This window comes from Harpia harpyja, chromosome 14, assembly GCF_026419915.1.
Source record: "Harpia harpyja isolate bHarHar1 chromosome 14, bHarHar1 primary haplotype, whole genome shotgun sequence".
NCBI classification, from domain to species: Eukaryota; Metazoa; Chordata; class Aves; order Accipitriformes; family Accipitridae; genus Harpia; species Harpia harpyja.
In genome coordinates this window covers 36,129,966-36,146,158 of record NC_068953.1, presented here as the reverse complement: position 1 = coordinate 36,146,158, position 16,193 = coordinate 36,129,966, and the positions used below count along the sequence as shown (strand labels likewise).

Here is a 16,193-nt window from a genome sequence, read left to right as displayed (position 1 = left end):
TGAGCTTACATAAGAGAGTGCCCAGAAGAACCTGCAAACTTACCTTAGATCATAGTCTGACATACTTGCAAAAATTATCAGCTATTGACACTGCAGTCAATAATTTCCTATTCCACCTTGGGATCTTAAAGCATTAAAAAGCCTAAGTAATTATTCATAAGGTAGAAATACTTTCTCTTCTATAGGTAAGTAAAATAAGGTTCAGTGTGTGACAGAGAAAGACATGCCATTTCTCTTGTAACTCATACATCTGTGCCTTAATGATGCATTTGTTCTCCTTCACTATTTATTTTCCTCCTTTTCTGCCCTCAAGCAGTTTGGGAAGCTTCTAAATTGTTTTATTCTTCAGGGCATTTTTTGCCTTTTTTTTTTTTTAATACAGTCTATGTTTAAACAGTCTGTATGGTCCTAAGTGTTGCTACAGACAAACACCCATACAAAATTAAATTCAATAAACCAAAAAATCTCTTAGACACTTTCAGAACTGCTGGTAGTGTACAGTAAGTAGAAGCGTGACAGGCAATCTTGCTGTTGTAAAAAGCTTTTACTGAACTCTGTTCTACTTAGTTCTTACATCAGCTGGATAACAGATGATTTAAAATACAAATATTCTATGTCATATACTTCAAACCTAGACTCTGAATGCAAACAGTGCCATTATCTGCTTAACAAAGACCAATTATTCAATGAATAATCAAGCTACTGTGCAAGTTCTGAATGCCTATAATATGTTATTTGATAATATGGTGTCTTCTGACCTAGACAGAGCTGCCTACAGCATATAATTAAAGGTTTCAGATACATTATGTTCCTCTCCTGCCAAATGCTGTTCATGCAGTATGCTTTATATACCCAGTGAAACTAATAGAAAAACAGTCTATTTCAGACTGAAGTGCTTTGTTAAACCATTTAAACAAAACCAGTATACAGGCCCAAGATCAGATGTCTTTCTAGGGAAGGAAAGTACTACCACCACCTGTTTTTCCTCCGATACCAAATTCTTCATTTTATAATTTAACATTTTGAACACTGGCCTTGCCTTTTTCTATCTTCATTCTATGATAAAACACTGCATTGCCTTATGATAGCATCATAATCAAGATAAGTATTCCATTACAATAGACATTACCTGGAGAGAAAGCTCCTGTCCCACACAGCCAACAACAAGAAGTGAGTATATTTTAAAGTGATTTTTAAAGCCTGTGAAATACACAGGCACTAGGGCATGAAGTCCTCCCTCTCTTGACAAAATGAACTGTGCAAGCCTGTATTTCCCTGTCAATTTGTCCCATATACTTTAATCTTTATTTGAAGGCATGAAGCAAAAGAAAGCTCACTTCACATGTTCACTCAGTCCATGAAACCTCTCCACCAAAGCAGTCTGTGAAAGTGCTAGTTAACAGTGTTTTTAGATGAGGATGTGGATCATTTCTCACTAGATGATGTAATTACTTCACTTACCCCAGCAAATATCAATCAGATACTAGCTGATTCCAGTCACCTAGACACTCTGGGAACTGGCCACATTTCCAAATGCATCAAACAAATAACTAATTAGTCTTTGTTTGCTAGTTCATTGTATCCATTGCTCTCATATTCAGACATTGGCAGGCTACGAGCTACTTTGACCTCAGTCCCTTCCCCTCAAAAAGGGAAATCATCTTAGACTGAAAGTAGTTCTTCAAAAGCAACAAGCCTATCTAATCTTCAGACTGAAACAGCGCATTCAGATTAGGTGCAAGATCCAGCCACTAAAGGGAAAAGGACCACGTTTCTTTCCATAGCTCCCAAATTTCAGAAAAGCACAAGGGAGTTGCTGACAAGCATTTTTAATCAAAAAAGAATGTAATTAAAAAACCCAAACACACCCCTACAACGACACTATGTAGCTCAATATTCAAAGGGTTGTAAGAGTCCCAGGACTCCTATTCCTCCGGCTGTTGAGGGAATCCTTTGCCTGGCACTCCAGGCCTTCCCAGCATTTCAAAGAATACCTTCACTTACACATCAAAACTCCTCTACTTTCTGGCAGGATATGAAGCCTGGGTACCAGCCTAAAAGCAGCACTTCAGGATAATTGTTATAGACTCTTGCTTAGCTAGAACCAAGTTATTCTACCTGCACAACAATTACTTCTTTTTCTACAGCCGAATAATAGATGCAAGAAGATGGTCAGTATCTTTAAACTAAAGATCTTTAGTATCTTCAACTAAATCTGAACTTTTTCTAATGAGAGTCACATCGGTGACCTGATCCTGACTTCTAAGACCATAGAGAAACAGCCTTATCAGTTATTTCTGTCTCACAATAAGCAGGCTACTAAAGGAATTCTTCCTCATTTTCACATTAGAAAACAATAGCAGGGAGCCAAGTTTGGTGAAGGTATCCATGAATCTGAACATGTCACAGTTACATCCATCACATTTATCCTTCAACAAACTCCTGGATATTTAAATAACGTATTCCAGAAGACTTCAATACAAGTCATACAACACCGTGCATTTAAAAAACCCAACCGCTATACACAACTAGTCTGAAGTTCTCTGATTTAGGGGCTAAAACCAAACCTTGGGGGTTTTCTGTGCTTTTTTTTTTTTCCCCTCCTTTTGAACTGGAAAAAAATCCCACAGAGCATAAGTCTTTCATCAAAGTACTGCAAGATGGAGCTCAGCAGTGATTTAACAGACCCCACCATTCAGTTTCAGCCAGCAGAGCTTGCTGTCCTCAGTGATACTACTACTACAGATATTCCACTATAGATCACCAAAAGATAGGCCACAGCTGTGATGAAACTGTAATAGAACCCATCAAATATTTCCTTCTCCCAAAAACTACTCAGTATTCCCACTGTCAGCCTAGTTTCACAGCTGTGTACTGAGGGTTGGATTTCCATTTTAAAATACTTGGAAGATACACTAATGCACAGAATATCTGTTCAAAAACAGTTCATTCAGAGTAAGTCTCAAACTCAGGTTTTCTTGGAAAACTTAAAATGAACTTTTTTCTCATTGCCTGTTTCAGTACAGGACAAAAGCTTTCTAGAAAGCTATCTACAGTCTTTTAAATTGACTCCTGCAGGAGAAAAAGGCAAAAAATCCCAATGCTGTCTTAAAAACTTGACTGCACTTTTGCTCAAAAAAAAAGTAAAAACTTTAAAGAATGCAGTGAACAAACTCTAGTCACTCTTCTCCCCAAAGCCAAAACTATTCTTAGCAGTCCACAAGCATTTTCATGTCACAGTGGGGTCACTGCAGCACTATCCTACGTAATAAATATGCGTGTAGCAATCAAAAGTGAGGATCCCTGAGCTAAACAGCAAGGAAGACTGTTTCAGACAAATTACTTGCTTCTGATTCTCCCACTTACTTTCTGGTTTTATAACCACCTCTTCCAGTTTAAAAAAAATACAGGCCTTTCCATGGGGCTACATGAAAAAAAAAAAAAACTATTGACTGATGAAGCAGACAACGTATGAAAGTTAGCTGTCACATGTATAAAATAAATTGAATTTAAAAGTTACTTTTGGAAGTACTCTTATCTTCAGGTAAGATCTCAGAATATTATAGTATAAATATAGCCCAATTGTTTTTTCAGTGGCACTCCTTTAGATAACTAGAAGAAAGTTAGGTTATTATGATTTCAGTGTTAGTAATGTGAAATCTGATGACAACAAAAATGTATACATGCTCATGCTGCCAAAGGCAGTAAGACCTCTTTTTGCCAGTGTTAATCCTTGATACATAGATAAACAGAAGTATCTGGATATACCCAAAATGCACAAGACCTAAATTAACAAAGATTCTTCAAAGTGTCAACCTTAATCACTTTAAAAAAGAAACTACTACTGAACAATGATTTTAGTGTCTGCTATGCACTTAAAAAGACTATGTTACAAGCTTGTGCTAGGATGCAAAAATGTCAACAGTATTTTTAATGACATATATACAGTATTACCTATATAATTAAGGTTTTCCTAAGCATCTATCACCATTCACAATGTTCTCATTAAAATGTATTTAGATTGCAAATCCTCTGGGACAGGACTTATCTTTTATCCATACTTGAACAGTCTACAGCACAATGAGGGTCCCAGTCTTTTTTGCTTTAAATACTAGCACAGCACAAGTATTGTTTTTAATGTAGAAGATTGAAAATATTCAGAAAGCACCCTTTGTGTTCGCTCTCTGTGCTTAATTCCCATTTACAGTTCAGAATAAACACTTCAGCTGTCATTCTATTAACAGTTTTACCTACATAAGAAATTCAAGATGGGGCCAAAATTGCCTGCATAATGATTTCACAGTAAGTGGCAACCAGATGGACAGCACACTGCCATATGTTCCCCTTTGCTGAAAGGTGGAAAAGTGAGCAAATATGAATCAGAAAAAAAAGGAAGGAGAGTGGGGAGACAAATATCTCTGCAGTATGCCCATTAATTCATGCACGCACCCTTTCCTACCAGGAGCATACACAAAATTCTCTGTTCCTTGTACCTTAGGATCTGAATTGCAGGGAAGCAATGGCAATAATTAGGGGGCAGTAAGGCAACAGCTGTTTCCTCCAGCACAGTCCTTGCTAGGCAGGTACATATCTATGCTACATCCAACAGTGTTGCATTCCTAAGATAAGCCATTATACAAGCATGGGGAAAAGAACCAGCATCACCATGGCCCTAATAATGTGAAGGGAAGGAACAAAGACTTCACTCCACAGGGTCAGCCTCTCTGGAAGCCGACACTTTTTCCAACGCAGCACCAAGAGCTGAGAGGCTCAGAAGCTGTGCCCCTTCTGCAGCCTCCTCTGAATTTCTTTTTGCCCAGAGATAATATGTGTCAAAAACTTTTAAGGAAACCTTGATGCTACCTAAGTCTTGCATTGCTCTTTCAGTTGGAGCAGACAATCTGGCCATATTATAATGTCTCCAAGGAGTACTTGCCCTTTTGAGCTAGTCCTAAAAATAACACCTTTCAAAGTTAAACATATCTATTTAATTACACTACTGCTCCCTCCTCAGAAAGTCCTTCTTCTTAAGACCAAACGGGGAAAAAAAACAAAGAAAAAAAAAAAGAGAGCATTCAAATTTCTGAAGGTGGCAGCTGGTAACAGAAGAAAAACAGTAAATATGGGCAAGAAAAATCTTTGAGGTTGCTTTTTTTTTTTTAGATACTTGTGCAAGTTAACATGTGAACCTTGACCCATATATCACTTTCCTTTAAAAAGTTGTTTTCAAAGCTGTCTAATTTTATCATTCCTGATAAGAATGTAATTATTTACTAGATGTGGGTTGTAAAATCCAGGCAGCTATTATATACAGAGAAAAATTATGGACTGCTTGCTAGCTGAGACACACCACATGCCTCATGTTTACATCCTGCATGTTTGTTAACTTTAATTATTACAGACAAGAGCTCTTTAGCTGACTTTAAGAAGAGCTTTCTTCAAATTTGTACCATCGGCTAAATTGACTGGTAGTCCAAATGGCGTACTTTTCTATAAGAAATTATTTGATAGACTTGAACAAACATATCTAAGACAACATACTAAAATAATTCAACAGCAAAAGTCTCACAAACGTCAATAAAATTTGTATTTTGCTATTTTTATACATGAATTTTCATTTTCTATTAGTGGAAAAAGCTGGTAGGCACACTTAAATATCAAACACATAACACTTTCCACTACAAAGACTTTTGCAACTTTTTTGAGAAGCTCTGACACTTGCCTCATTGGCAGGCAGCCTTTGAAGTTCCCTGGAATAACAGAGATGCTCTTTGTCTCATGGCAATCCATTCAAGTTGAACTGAACTGTTTTCCTATGCCTGCTTGCTTTTTCTAATCAAGTATTTGGTGGCCTCTCAAAAAAAAAAAATCAAACAGACATGAACTCCATGTACACAATGGCTGGGCAGCTTGCACCTCTGACAGAACAGTAGCAGAGAGTGTGCTAAGGAGCACTTAGAGGTTGCTGAAGCAAAAAAGCAGAATGGCAGGACAGACAGCAGAAAGGAAGATGAAATAGGTCAGACTTTACCCATTGTTTCCCTAGACAAAGCACAAGCCCCGAAGGTCCTTCCTCGTTCACCAAATAACAACCTTACCAAGTGAGGCAATTACCTGAATTAGAAATCACTACTGAAGGCTCAAATCCCACTTAGGGATTTGTGAAGGTCAACAAGGGAAGTTTATACCTCCATATAATATCGTTTTACAAAAAAAAAAAAAAAAAAAAAAAAAAAAAGGCTAAAACCCACAATACTAAGAGGCTCCATGTTAGAAACTAATTTGCAAGAAGGTTATTTGGGTTGAAAGTGAAGCTTTTGAAAATTAGGAAGCATCATATTTAAAACAGCATATGACAAGCTCCATTTGCATTAATCCTCTTTTTAACTGTTAAGATCACATACTATTTTTCCTGCAAATCATTGGCTCATTCATTGAACAGGGTGGCTCACAACATAGAACTACATCTGCGCAACCTTAAATCAGACATTTTCCGACTTACAGGTCTGACTTTGCAACTAAAGTATTTGAACATACATTTTTAAATGTAGCTTCATTTGTATGTAATGCTATAGGTGCACATGGTGCTTTACATGATGCAAGGAAAGATACAGTAATTGCCACAAAAAAAACCTTACAGTTGAAATATATCAACGCAGTACTGAACCCTAGACAAGATATGAAAGTGAGACAGAGGGAGAACCTCTTCATGCTGAAAATATGATTGTGAATAAAGCAAGAAATAAGCCGATACTGCATTTTATAATGCTTAATGACAAAAGTATCATTAGAAAACCTCCACTGCTACTTGAGTTTACAAGGCCCCTCTTTCATTATACTCATGCAAAACCAGCGATTTCAACAGGATTACATGGATGTCACAGAGCTCATTGTGACCTTATAACTAAATTAAGAATTAAACCCTAATACATCACTCTCGTCAAGCCAAATCCTAAGCCCAAATAGGTAGAGTAAAATATGACAGACTGAAGTAAACCTTCTGCTGTCTTTCACCCAGCCTCTGCCCCCAATGCACCATCTAAGAACTTGGCAGAAAAAAAGCTTTCAATTCACCTGGGGCAGGAGCCTCTAGAGCCAAAGAATGCACAACAGCCAAGTTCTACCCCACAGTGATAACAAACCAACTTTTATTATTTTTCTCTTGAAGATGGAATTTCATCAAGTATGTTCACATCCACCTACACTACAAAAATACTCCTAAAAGCATTGACAGAGTTTGGAATTTTTTTCAAGTAAAAAAAAAAAAAATCCCAACCCCCCCATTTTCCAACACCACAGACTCCAGACTTACCACTCATTATTCAGCCTAATGAGAGCATGGCAAATGAGTTTCAACAGCACACAGTATCAGGCTTAGAACCAGCAAGGAGAGGAAAAGGAGGAATCAAATCACGGTTTTCCTCTCACATACCAACAAGCAATGAAGATTCTGCAAATAGCACTTAGTTGACACTTCTGATAACACACGAAGCAGAAAGGACTCCAGTTCACTCTCCTATGTCAATATTGGTTCTGCAGTGTTCATAAGGATAAAGTATTTTGTCTGTTAAGTAATCCCACTGTCCAGGAAGCAGATGAGTTGAGCACCACTACACCGACGTAACACCCCATTTGTTGCTCTTACAGAATATGCAGACAGTTTTATACTACATAACACAATTCAGTTAACCGTTGTTCTATTGCCAGGTAATGCAACTAATTTAAATGAATACTGATGATATATTAGAGGTAAATTTTAGTCATACCAGGATCTCATAGGGCAATGCAGTTTCTCCTCCTAATTTGGATGTAATCACATGTAATAACATTGAAACCATGCTCTTGATCATGCTTGAGGTTTTTCTAGTTCTGTCCCTCTGTGCTAAAAGTAACCTGTGATGCAATATTACTGCAGAGTCAGAAACTGCAGTGTATAGACCATCAGAGACGAGACAGCAAGCTGCCAGGTAGCCAGGTTTCAGGGAGTCACCACTGAACCCAAGTTGGAGTAATAGCACAACAGTACCCACAGCTGGGAGAGGGGAAGTATAATGAGCTATACACATCTTTTACAGCCTTCAGAATTGTAATCACACATACAGCTAACTAACCTTCGGGTTAGTTAGATAGGGAAAACAGCTACACTGTTTTGCACTGTTCCGCATTTATGCTGTCAGTCACAACCTGAAAATACTTCAGCCGAGTAGCAGGCTTGCACTAGTACACGCACTGCAAGCATACATAGCTCACATCTTAATTTTCTTACTGACCTTTTCATAAACTGGTTGGAGTTAAGATCTTCATCTTGCCTACTGCTCAGTTCTGAAGCTAGAATAGCTGACATCTACTCTTGCTACATGTTCTCTCTTCCCACTGCTGTCTTTAGCATAGTTACTACCTGCTAACCACATCTAACCTTTTATACAACTTGCACTTTTTTCACCCTTCAGGCAAAAACCCCACCTTGCACTGAACAGAGGGAAGTCAGTTTTGCAATCCAATGGGCAGCATCAGGACAGAGCTGCAAAAACTCCACTTTGTTCAAAAACATACAGGAATGCGTATGCATTGCTTCAGGAACATGGGCTCTTTACCCATACAGTCACTTCACTAACCATAAGCATACTCTTCACAGTGTATAGGAACCATAACACATTTGAAGCAGGACACACTTGCTTCTTATTCCGTACTCTCTGTAAATGAGAAGTATTCCTTCCCTTCTCTGCAGAGAGTACACAGCCTCACAATACAGATATTGTTCGCATGACTAAGTAACAGCTTTTCCCATACAAGATAATTGCTGCATAATGTTAATCACAATATCTAGTTGCAAAGCACTTATGTGCTACTATCATATGGTCTAATTTATAATCCTCCCCTAATATGACCGCGCTATTAATAACCCTTTTACAAGTGTCCTGCAGGAACTTGAAGCATCTTCACAGGAACTATCTGAAAACCGTTGAGTATCAATATTGTCTCACTCAATCCATGTTCAGGTAATAATGTTTTACAGCACATTAAAAATATACTGCTTACTTACCCTTCTTTGTTTGTGCAAATTCCAGTAGTAAGTCTTGCGGAAAAACTAGGATTCCTGACAGTCGCATGACAAAACAGCAATTTCTGACTGTGTGCCTGTAACATGACAGGTGCCTTGTGTTCAGACAAATGAGCCTTCTCTGCTGATTGCATTCACAGCTGTAAATACCCCTACCTCATTACTCATTTTACTCCTTTTACATATACAATCTTTTGCAGCTGTTACAATAGTGTCAGGTGCATGCTCTGTTTACCATAGAGCTTGTAGGTTGGTTTGCTCTCAAACCCACATATAAGAACCAAGAAATTCTGCTGGAGACATGTTTAGCAGATCCTTTTCTCAACTTCAGCATGCTAACAAACTTAGAAACCATGCATTTTCATGTGCTATTTTCCTTAAGTAAAGTTACTGTGACATGCTATCCTGTTATAGCACATCCCCACAATTTATGAATTTCACTTCTATAGAGATAGCAAAAAAGGCCTATTAAGTTTATTATATTTTTATGGAAAGCAAACTGAAAATTCCCTGGTTAAGAGCAGTCTAAATGGATTCCAACTTCAAAAGAGAAACGACTGTTCCTTTTCTTGTTGTGGCAAGCAACGATGCTACTCTAGGACAGAGGGTTTCCAAAAAGAGCTGCAGCATCTTATAGATTTATAGCACTCTCAGCAAAGAAATTGTTCAAGTGGCCGTATCACGGAGATATTACACGTTAGGTGGGTTTTCACGCAAAGAAGGAATAAAAGCGACTTTTACGCTAAGGCATTACCGGGGTTATTTGTATTCGGGAACCGCACGCCAGAAGTTGGCAACCCGCGCCCGTCCTGAGGCGCAGGATCCGTTGGGCTCTGGCTGGGGTGGGGGGACGCCGCCGAGAAGCGCTGAGGGCGGGCTGCGGGGCGGGAGGCGCCCGCCGGCTCTCAGAGCCCCCCCTCCCCCCCGCCGGTGTAACCCCCCCTCCAGCCCCCTCCCCTGAAAGAACAATGCCGCACACGGCGCACACCAACGCGGCCGCGGCCCCGCACCACAGGCGGACACGGCCCGAAGACCACCCTCCTCCCCGGCCCGCCCCGCTCCGCCCGCAGCCTGACTGACCCCACGGGAGGGTGCTCCGGCCCCGCCGCAGGCCGGCCCGCGGCTGGGCGTCCTAAGGACACCCCCCCCGGCCCCGCCGCCGGGAAGTTGGCGGGAGGCGGCGCCCGCCGCCAAACTTTCACCGCGGCGGAGGGGCTCCCCGCGCCCCGTCCGCCAGCGCGGCCCCGCCAGCGCGGCGCGGAGACACCGCCGGGCCGCCCTGCCCGCCCCCGTGGGCGGCCCGCCGCGGCGGCAGGGCGTACGGCGGCACCGGGAGGCGTTGGGAGGGGGGGGGGGTGTCCCCAGCGCCGCGCACGGCCGCGCCGGGGCACGGCACATACCTGCTGCCCGCGACGCCGGCACCCGCGCGGCACCCGCTCCGCCAACGGTCCGGCGCGCGCCTCGCGCGGAACCGGCAGCGGTGAGGGGGGAGGGGGGGGATGCCTGCGCGCGAGCCCGCGCGCGCCCTCCCTTCCTCCCGGGTCGCCTAGGAAACAACGGGCCGTCACTCAGGTCGATTAGCGGGAAGGAAAGAAGAAAGGGGGGGGGGGGGGGGCCGCGGGGGGGGGGCGGTTTAAAGGGGGCGCGCGCGCGTGCTCGCCCCGCGTCACGTGGGCGCCGCCGACCCAATAGCGGCGGCGAACGGCGGGCGCTGTAGTACTACGGGCTGGGGAAGGTGAGGCGCGAGAGGGCGGGGCGGGGCGGGGCGGCTCCCCCCCTCCCCGCCACAGCCACCGCCCCCCCCCTCCTCCGGTAGGTCCCCTCACGGCAAGGAACCGCCGTGTCGCGATCGCCGACCCCCGGGACAGGGCGGGCAAGTGGGAGCCCCAGTGTGAGGGGCCGCGGGGTGAAGGGGCCCCGGTGTGAGGGGCCGCTCCGGGCCGGTGGCGGCGGGGGCTGGTTTCTGTCGGGGCGGCCGCCCCGTGAGGCGCGCCGGTGCTTTGACACAACGTTATTCTTAAAAGTTTTGCCTGTTCTTTTTGTGGTTTGTTTTGTTTTTTATAGACACCAGGATTACATAACCGCGTACGGAGAGAGCAGCTGCAAGATTACACGATGCAGATTAGAGATTACGTTGATTCAGCAGATTGTCCTGTGCATGTCTGAGAAAGATTACACCAGCAGAGTTAAGAATACCCATTTGCTGTGGTAAGCTGTGGTTTAAGTAGAACAAATTAACTCAATACAAAATTAAATGCAAAAAAAAAGGAAGTAAAAAAAAAAACCCCAAGGTTAAGAATGTGCTTTAAATGGAGAAAATTAAAAAGAGATTGAAATTCAAGTTTTAACAGTTCTCTCCCATATGCTGAGCTGCTGTGGAATAGCTGGCTTTGGCAGCAATCAGTTATTACTGCCTGGATGATGTTTAGCTTAAAAAATCAAAATCTGAAGACTAGTTACATTAGCTTCCTCATGACTACCATGTAAAAGTAAATATCTAAACTCTTATGATTTATATTTTTTAGTATCTCAAAATTATTTAAGTGATATTGGTCTATTTTATTAAATGTCCATGTGCTAAACTGTCTCCTTGTATGCCAGTTTGTCATATTGATTTTTTTGAGTTTTGATTTATCGATCTGACATTACTGACATTTGAGAGCTGACATGCTGATGGACACTATATCTACCACTGAGATACGAATAAAAATTAATCACACAGTGAGAATCTTTAAGTTGTATTACATTTCAGTTGATTTCTTCGAGAATTTAGGGATGAAACTTGGCAGTGAAAGTGCCATAGAAGAAATCAGTAAGCACACAGAGTGAAAGAATAGTGGTGCGGGGTTTTTTTCCCCCCAAGCTTGATAGTGATTTTTTTTAATGCAAGTGTCTTCTAAAATGTATTAATTCTCCCCACATAAGCACACACAAGCTCAAGACTGGAATCTCTGTCTCAATATTACAAATATGTAGTAGTTACATTTGACAGAAACCTCAACTGAAATGTAGCTTTGCCAACTTCTGTATGAACATCTCGTACAGTAGAACTGGGGTTTCAGATGGGAAATTGCAGTTGGTCGCAAACTACTCATGAAATTTTAGGAATGGAAATTTTTCCCTTAAAGTTACTGTAATGTCTCAAATTGTGATTTAAACATCATGACAGCAGTTTTACCAGCTGTTTTAGTATATAATTAATCCTAGACATACTTCAGTGGATAAAATCAAATTGTAAACCTAAAGTTTTGCTGTAGGCATTCCTAAGACGAGGACTCAGTCATCTGTTATCATTTCAGAAAACTATAATGGAAAGAATTTTGAACAACTGCATTCAAAAAATTAATCTGTCAGTCACAAGTGTGTTGAGACTTGTGACCTGTTTGGCATCTGCTTTCACTTCTGTCTTTTGTCAGAGTTCCTTCACATTGTGGCTACCCTAACTTAAAAGAAACTTGCAGCGTGTAAATTTGAATAACACCTTGTCCTTACACAAATTTGTCGTAATACCTCATCTTGAATTCTTCCCTACTGAGATCTCCGTTGGTTTCAGGCAGTTTGATGGATTTTTTTCTGACGCCTGATGATTTTCTGTGCTAAAATCAGTTATGAGCTTCATATGGTAAGGCTATTAGATGTTATCACCTAGATAAGAAAATAAACAGAATCCTTTTAACAAGACTTCAGGACAGTTCCTGGCTCTTGGAGAAAATAAGAGGCATAGACTACTTGATAGATATCAAGGACATATCTCAGAAGTAAATTTATGTTTAATTAGCCTACTAAGCAGATGGTGGAATTTTAAAAATTTTTTCCCTTCATTGTTTTCACGACACAAATATTTGAGCTCAGTATTGGGGCAGAATGAGATTTCACCTCTTTTGGATTTTAAAAAAGAATACATAATGCAGTAAAATCCCATTCTTGAAGACAGCTGTAAGGTGCAACTTCATCTAAATGAACAAACAATGTATATTTGAAATAGCCATATGACTGAAATGATCTTCTTTAATTTGGGGGAGAGTTTATATAGAGATTAATTTTAAGAATGTTTGAATAGCAAAGAACCATAAACCAAAACCCAAATCATTATTCAGTGCTTTCTTTTTATCTGCCTGAGCTCATTAAGACTTCCAATTATCATCTTTTGGGGATACTGCATCTCACGGATGCTTAGAATAGTTAGCCATTAAAAGTACACAAAAATAAGTGGCAGTAAGGGTTCTGTTTTAAGTAGATGGGGAGTAAAGCACACAGGTTCATTTAGAGGCAAACCTAATGAGTTCAAAAGACTTGTTCCAGGCAGACTCCAGTATGGTGAGATATTAGCACATATTTTTTGCTAAAACGCTGAGCCCATTGCAGTTTTGTGCCTGAGTGCTCAATTTGCCCAGAAATCCAATAGCAGTTCCCAAAAAAGAAAAAGCTGTATTCTTTCCCCTAGTGTTTTAGTGCCCGAGAAGCACAAGGGTGTATGAATTTTCTTGTGTGGCTCACTTTCATCTGTGGTTTCTCTGCTACAGAGCAGTAACCCAGTATTTCCATCACATTTGCAGCGTTCATTGTGACACACACACACAGAGTTTGTGCTTCATTTTAACTTAGTGATTTAGGATATGGTTAACTCTAAACATGTGATTTAAATTCTTTCCTAAACTGAAGCCCTTGTTAACAGATTCAGACTATGAAAATAAAGATGCCCAGGACTTCCAAGTAATTGAAGAGGCTGAAGTAGTATCAGTTTATATCGGTATACATGGGTGACCTAACTTTAATGTATAAACTAATATAAAAACTAATCTTTTAAACAATGTATTGTTATTATTAATATCAGTTTAGATGACAAAGATGTGGGGAAGAGGGTAGAACTGATCTGAAGTTTTTTTCAACAAGCTGGCACAGAGCAAAATAGGCTGTATTTTAAATTTCAGATTAAAATACTCTAACTTGATATATAATGTCATCTTTCACAAACTCCCAAGATGCATGCAAGACAAACATTTGAACATTCATAGAATTGGCTTCTGTGAACATAGGTTACAGCTGTGTCTTAAAAGAAGACATTAAGTTTGTAAAGTGTTAGGTAGATTCACAAATGATCTCTTGTGTTTCTAGTACCAGTTCAGTGCACAGACAGATATAAACAAGTTAGAATCAAGTTTAGCAACAATTTCTGCTATAGCATTTCATTTTCTTTACAATATATCAGCCTACTTTTTCTAATGAGATAGAGAGACCAATTTATTCTTTTTAGGACACTGATACATATTTGAACCTCTGTTCAGAGTGCAACAAACACCCCAGAGAAAAACATGTTCTTATAAATACATGACTACCTAATGATTTACTTTTCAGTCTTAAAAAAAAAAAAAAAAGCCATAACTGTGAATGCTGTCAGCAACATCTCTTTTGAAAGTGATCTTTAGACCCAAATTGTGATACTTATTATCAGAACTAAAAGAATAGAATTATGCATACACACATACATCCTCTGGGATTGTTTAGAAAGTATTTTCACCCCCTTCCTTTGCCACCCCGTTTCCTTGAATATGCGGGCAACAGAATTTGAAAATAAACAATTACTAGTCCCATAGCTGCCTTTGAACTGTCTTGTTCTCTGCATTCAGCTTATAAACAATTCCTAGTACATGTAACAATTAGTCCTAGTCCAAACAGCTGATGAGGTGCATAGCACAGCCGCTTAACACACTGATGCAGTAGAAAACTGTCAGCTTCCTCAAAAGAATTTTCTGCTGGATCATTGGATTTAAGCATCTCCTGAAAAAGTTCAACTTATACCAGTAGCAGCACCAGAGAGATAGTGAGATGCATACTGACAATAAGATGAAGGAAAGGAGATGCGAGATCTCCTTTTTGCAGTTGCAAAATCAAGTTATTTTGTCTGTTCAAGGACCCATATCCTAATTAAATCTGGTAAGGGAGCTAGTCTGAAATTTAGGTTATATATCGTATTTATATTTTTTGTTATGAGAGCTATTGGATATTATACAATTTTGTGGAACATTCTGAGAAAAGGGAAAATAATTTTAAAAGGACAGCTTGCTCCAATAAAATACAAATTTAAATCAGATTTTTGACTGCTGCATATAATATTTTTATGATGCAATTTATAGATACTACATTATGTGAATGTTTTGAATTCAGCAATAAATTGTAGTACTGGTAACCCTAGAAAAATATGCGAGTGATTCTGTGAGCATAACGGGGTGTTACCCTATTCTGTACTGGGCCTCTGTGTGCATGTTTGTTGTAACCTCACCCACATTGCACTATATGTAAATTTGAAGCCTTTTTAACAGCACACACAGAATCCGGATCTTGACTGCTAAAAATAACCATCTCCAGGATGATTTATTTCTTTTAAAAACAGGATTTTAGTTCTGAAGTGAATCATGTTGGTTTGTTTCCTTGTGCCACATGCTATGTTAATTGTACTTGGTTGTGTACACAAAGTAAGCAAAGTTGCATACCTGTGAGACAGCCCAAGAGGACAGCCTTTGGGTGGGGACCTTGCTGTTACAGCCCAGTATCACAGGGAACAGCCATTTCAGATTTTCTTGTATGGACAGGACACTTGAAGAACTAGAGAAGCCATCTGAGGTCCCATGAAAAACAGAACTGTCTGCTTACATAGTAAGTACAAATGCATTATACCTTTTGAAATGGGCCTCTACAGAAAGTTGCCATTCTATTACTAAAAGCTGAAGTATAGGCAATTATTTCTGGTAAAGTTGATAATTTATTTTATTTGATCATTTAATGGAAAAAAACCATCTTTCTTCCAATATAGGACAGTTTGCTTAAATATTTACTTTATGTACACTTTAAAGTATAATTAAGAAAAAAAGAGCAAACATTAAAAAATAAGATCTATCATGTTAGGCTTGTTCAGTAACCTATTTGGTACAATAAATCTTGACTATACCTTACAAGAAAACAGAATATAGCAACGTTAGATGGTTATAGAGTTGGCACGTCTACAGAGTAAGTTTCTTTTTAGCAATGTCAAGTGAAGATTCGTTTCTGTCGAGGCAGAGTTTCCATTCCATATTTGAAAAATAATTGTACAAGTCTTGCCCTTGCTGAGTTCTGCTAAATTCATGGCCTATAT

General features: G+C 40.0%; 3 protein-coding genes across 13 annotated transcripts in view; 1 reads left to right on the top strand and 2 right to left on the bottom strand.

Moving 5' to 3' along the window:
• The window catches only part of TMEM266 (transmembrane protein 266), a 91,301-nt gene extending 80,740 nt beyond the window's left edge, over positions 1 to 10,561 (bottom strand). For 2 of the 4 annotated variants that reach the window (XM_052807639.1, XM_052807643.1), the window contains exons 1-2: positions 10,462 to 10,548; positions 9,044 to 9,138 (exon numbers count right to left, since the gene is read on the bottom strand). The gene's annotated coding sequence lies outside the window, so the exon portion shown is untranslated. Of the gene's footprint in view, positions 1 to 9,043; positions 9,139 to 10,461 lie in introns of all 4 variants that reach the window. The other 2 variants (XM_052807640.1, XM_052807644.1) reach the window with 2 other exon arrangements.
• FBXO22 (F-box protein 22) overlaps positions 1 to 16,193 on the bottom strand; it is a 183,062-nt gene that overhangs the window by 134,456 nt on the left and 32,413 nt on the right. The window lies entirely within an intron of this gene.
• The window catches only part of NRG4 (neuregulin 4), a 28,058-nt gene continuing 22,342 nt past the window's right edge, over positions 10,478 to 16,193 (top strand). For 3 of the 8 annotated variants that reach the window (XM_052807650.1, XM_052807656.1, XM_052807657.1), the window contains exons 1-2: positions 10,842 to 10,938; positions 11,126 to 11,269. The gene's annotated coding sequence lies outside the window, so the exon portion shown is untranslated. The other 5 variants (XM_052807654.1, XM_052807652.1, XM_052807651.1 and 2 more) reach the window with 5 other exon arrangements.